Here is a 5,363-nt window from a genome sequence, read left to right as displayed (position 1 = left end):
GATTCCTCGGGGACATTGAGCTTCTTTAGAAGAGACATCCAACCAAGGGTGAAACCCTTGTTGCATGCCTGCTTCACTTGAAGTTCATAAGCCTCCATGGCATCGGCCATGCCTTGAGCGTATGCCTTTTCGTCGGCATCCTTAATTTCAGCCTCTTTGGTGACCAAGGCTTTTTGAAGCTCTTTTTCTGCTTGGGCCATCTTCTCCTCGGCCTCTTTTCTTTGGGCCTCAGAGCCCTTCCTGATGGCCTCGGCAGATTCAGCCTTTTCTTCGGCATCAGTTTGGGCTTTGATGGTGGCCTCAGCTTGGTCTTCCAACTTTTTTATTTTTGACTGTAAGCCTTTGTTGGTTTTTTGAAGAGAAGAGAACTCCCTCTTTATATCGACCAGCTTCTGCTGATTTTCGAAAGACTGAACAGAAAAAGAGTGGGCATGTTGGATGGCCTGAAGAAAACACAGGGTAAAAGTTATTGCAAAAATTTCTAAGTATGAAAAAGAAAAGAAAAAAAGTGCCAAATGAAAGACACTTACTTGAACAGAGCGTTGAAGCATCAACGCATAGTTTTCGTATTCGCTCAACTCGGTGTTTCGCTCCAGATCGCCTGGTAACAGCAGAGCAGTACTGAGCGCAACGCCGACATTAATATCCTCGGCACTATCATTTGCCATGACTGGCTTATCCTCCAAAGTAATTTCGGGGGCCTAGGGGGCAACAGGCTTCTTAGACCTCAAAGTTGTAGCGGGGGATGACTTCGGATTTTTGGATTTTGGGGATTCTGATGGTTGGGTTTCAGAGCGCCTCTTCCTAGCAGAGGGTTGAGGTTTGTCACTCTCAGCCAACTTTGAAATAGGCAAGGTGTCTTCAGGCTCAACCTGAGTTACCTTAGCCTTTAGTTGAGCCTTCTTTATTCTTTTCGGCTTCAGTAGAGGTTGGGTTTGTACTGGTTGATCATCAACGGATGACGGAATGCTGGTCAGAAGATCTTTTGCAACCGATTTTTGGTGACCCATCTCGGCGTAAGAAACTGATCGGCGTTGACGGCGGCGTTGGGATATTGGAATTAAGTATGGAGCCGAGGTTGACGGTTGATCAGCTGGATCGGAAGTTGACCCTTGATCTGTCCGAGATGTGGACGCAGTCTGTGGAGTTGTAGCAGATGGTGGAGAAAGGCTTTTTTTCTTCCTCCTAGGGACGTCGGGCAAAGCAGACCTGTATGTTGGAATAAAGTTGAGGAGCAGAGGCGCCTTTCGTTTGTGAATTGACAAGTTCAGAAGTTTTTTCAAATCCTTGCTGGGATAAAAGGATTGGCGAAAATTCTTTGGTGGCTGAGGAAGAACTGCAAAGATAAAAATAGTACAGACATTAGAACAAGAATATTGAACAATTTGTGCAAGAAATTAGAAAGAAACTTATGAAGGGTGGCCTTACCAGCTCCTTCCCCCAAAACAGTTCAGCTTAAGGGATAAAGATGGAGGTCGTCGTTTGGCTGAAACTCCCAATTGCCCGAGACGATGAAGTAATCGTCTCCAGCTCCCTTGTTGGAGTCTGGGAGGTCGGCTACAATTTTATATTCGGTGGATCTCGGCTTGAGGTAATAGACATAGTCCGTGTCTTTTCTAAGGCGACACATGGTATAACAGTACTGGAAATCGGCAAGTATAATCCTGGCATTCTCTTGTTTGACTAAAGCTATGGTACCAGTAATAACTCGGTAAGAATTGATAGCGAGTTGCATTGGGTTCAACTTATAGAAGTGAAGGATTTGATGGAAAAAATGGTCAAGTGGAAACCGAAGTCCACACTCAATAAAGGCAACCACAGGGAAGGGTATGGAGTTGTCTGTAGGCATGATGGAGTCATCATCCCCAGCCAACCTCAGATTGACATCAGCTGGGATTTCAAACTCTTGCCTAAAAAAGTCTAGCTTAGAAGGGGTGTCTACCCGATGTTTCCATATACCCATGATATCGGGATGACTAAAGGTATTGGATTTCAGAAAGAAGATGTATCAAAAAAAGGGTTATTGGGACCTCGGCAAAAACTTAGGTTTGAGCTGGTGCAGAAATTTGTAAGGGATGTTTCAGTTTTGCCCTAAAATGTGGGTTCTACAAACAAATCCTAAACCTAAAACTGTGGAGATAAAGATCAAAGGCACAGATCTGGAAAAGATACAAAAAACAGAAAGCAAGAATGGAGTTTCAGAATCAAGAACAGAGATGGTTTATCAAGAGTATAAAGAATACAAGAAATATAGGGCCAAGATCAGTGGCAAAAATACGGGGAAGTGGTGAAACAGTGCGTGTGTTCAAGATATGGGCAAGGGCCAAACCATGGAATAAACGCATTCAGATTCACAAATTGAACATTCGAATGAAGCAATAATAACAACAAGTTCCAGAAAAACAATCATGAACTGAAATAAGAAGGAACAGTTGCTTACCAGAAAAAAATAAAGCCGGTGTAGGGATCGCCGAAGTCAGACGATGGTTACAGAAGTAACAAGACGGTGGAAGTTTCACCGGGAGGAAGAATGAGGGCTGTTGCAGAGCTTGAGGTCTGGAACAATGGACGAAATGAGAAAAGCTAGAGAGAGAAAAAGTTTTTCAGAAACGAGAATAAGGTGAAAGGGAAAAATCGAAGAAATGTTTTGTTAAAAATGAAAGCGGCGGCAAAAAGTAATCAATACGCCTAGAAGAATGTATGCGTCAGACGACGCACGTGAAAGAGAGACGGCTTACGGGCGCGTCACAGGTATGAACCAGTAAGAAGGAAACGCGTAGTTAAAAACGGTTGAATTATGGTGTATGACAGCTCATACGTGTGAAAGGGTTCTTGAAGTTCTTGTTCTTCAACAAAGACATGTCGGCCAAAATAATGATCTCGGCTGAGATACTGAAAATCAACGTACTGGAAAAACGAAGTGATATAGGTTCCATCACCTCAGAATACCGAGGTAATAGAACCCAGGGGGTAGTTGTGGGGATATATTTTTGAGTACCGACACGTGGCAAGGTGACGCCGACGTGTCAGCCGAGGTGCCACGTGTCAGGGTCATGACGCCGAGGTGATCTCGGGTAAGCCGAGGTTATCTCCGAAGATATCAGAATCCGAGATAATCAGATAAAAGATAAGGGACAAGAGTCCTAGAATAAAGAGAAGACTTAGCCAAGATAAGGATAAAGCTCTTAGAGAGTTTATCTTTATCTCTGAAGGTGTCCAAAGTAAGTACTGAACAGGAATCCATAGAAGTCAGGCTTCTATTGAGATTAGGATTGAGGTAACTATAAAAGAGAGGCACCCCCGTGGGTCTAAGGTACGCAATTTTATGCTTTGAGCATTGAGTTTAGCATTATTGATTATCTTTGAGAGATATACTGACTTGATCGTCGGAGTGCCTCCGGGTGGATGAACCACCGCCGGAATCTTCTCTTTCTGTTACAGGTTAGCCAGGTGTCATCTATTCTGCCAGTGTTCTCCAGCTGAGTACTGAGTTGGGCAGTGTGATCGGGAAATCACTCACACAGTCTTTTATTGTCTATTGAAACAATTTCATAATTTGTAATTTAAGATTTTTAATTATTATTGAAGTATCTAATACTGATGTGTCATCATTTTTAAACCAAGGTTTTTTTTAGTGTAGGTGTGGGATTAGCAATACCATTTGGATTAATAATTCTAATACCATAATTGAAACAAATGATTGATTAAATAACACTTAATTTTTTTTTTAACTAAAATCTTAAACCAAGGTTTATTTAAAATTATTTTTATTCATTGAATAGAATAATGTGGTGTATACCTAACATGAGATTATCAATAGCATGATGGTGTTCCAGTGTTCCATTGGTAATCCTACCATTTCGTAGAAATAACAATATTATTGAACTACGAAAACCAATTGCAAGACCGAATCAAAAAATGAATTAAGGAACACCAAAAATAAATAAATAAGTATATATGTGTGTGTGTGAGAGGGAGAAAGAGTCCAACTAATCTCCCAACCCTTCTAATCTCTGTCTAAATTTTGTCAATCAAACAATAATGTAGGGTAAAGTGGACATGATAATAAATGAAATCACAAATAAATTAATATATATGGTGAGGTGTCGAACGTGATAATGAACGGGGGAGGATAGACAAATGTGGTGGCTAACAGAGAGGACAATCGAAAGTGACTATCAAAGTTGATGGTCGAAAGTCATGGGATGGACATATGTTATAGGTGGTGACCGTCTAATCCTCGAAGCCTGATGGAGAGTTACCAAAAAAGTGGACAAAGCTTGTAAACATGTGACAATCGATGGTGGCTAGTGGTGGTGGCGGGCAGTGGCGAACGGTGGCTGGTGATGAAAGGAAATGAAGAAATCAATGAAAACTTATTTTGAAAAATATATGAAAGCATTTTTTTTTTTTTTGAATTTTTAAAATTTTAGACATGGGTGGCCTATCCATTACATAAATTAAACAACCTCTTAAAGCCCTATATTTGAAAAGAACTCCAAATTTTTATGACCCTTAATAATATATAATGTTCTATAAAACCAGTCCCTTCATGATTAAAAATAAATAAATAAATATATATATATATATATATATATCAGCAGTGCTGCATACTTCCAGTGGGGGTCGCACCCCCAGTGAGGTGTCACGCCCCCACTGGTTGAAACTTGAAAAAAAAAAAAAAAAAAAAGAAAACAGTTTTTTTTTTGGCCAATAATGGAGTACCACCTCACTGGGGGTCGACCCCCAGTGGGTGTATGAGGCATTTTTCTATATATATATAACTTGTCATCTCTCCACTCCAAAAAATAAATTTGATGAGGCATCACATGTTCAAATTTATGTATTTTTTGCCTTCTATATTTGCACTCAATCAAAAAAATAAAAAGAATGTATGTCCCCAAATGTTCTAGATAAAAATTGAGGTTGCGTTTGGTAGAATTTTCTAAATATGATTTAATAATAGAATTATATTTTGAGCTTATGAGTTTTGGAATTATGATTTGAGTGTAGAAAATTTGTTTGGAGAATGAGCTTTGAAAAGAGTTTTGAATTGAGTGAGAAATTTTTGATGTGACATATGATATTTGATACAAAAACTCACAACCCATAATCAAACAGACAACTCAAAATTCTATTCAAAACTCATAATTTTTTTAAAAAAAATTCAGAAAATATTTTTTATTGAATATATAAAAATTAACATGTGTCAATTGCAAAAAGAAATAAAATAAAATAAAATTGCACTATTCCGATCAACCAGTCAGATGACCGGTGGGACGTCCAGTAGGACACCGGTGGGACGATCGGTTAGCTCAAATTTTTCCGCATTAGACAGAGTTTTCAAAAGTGAATGTGGAATT

The sequence above is a fragment of the Camellia sinensis genome, chromosome 13 (assembly GCF_055761805.1).
Source record: "Camellia sinensis isolate YWXY chromosome 13, ASM5576180v1, whole genome shotgun sequence".
Classification (NCBI taxonomy): Eukaryota; Viridiplantae; Streptophyta; class Magnoliopsida; order Ericales; family Theaceae; genus Camellia; species Camellia sinensis.
Note: the sequence above shows the minus strand (reverse complement) of the source record.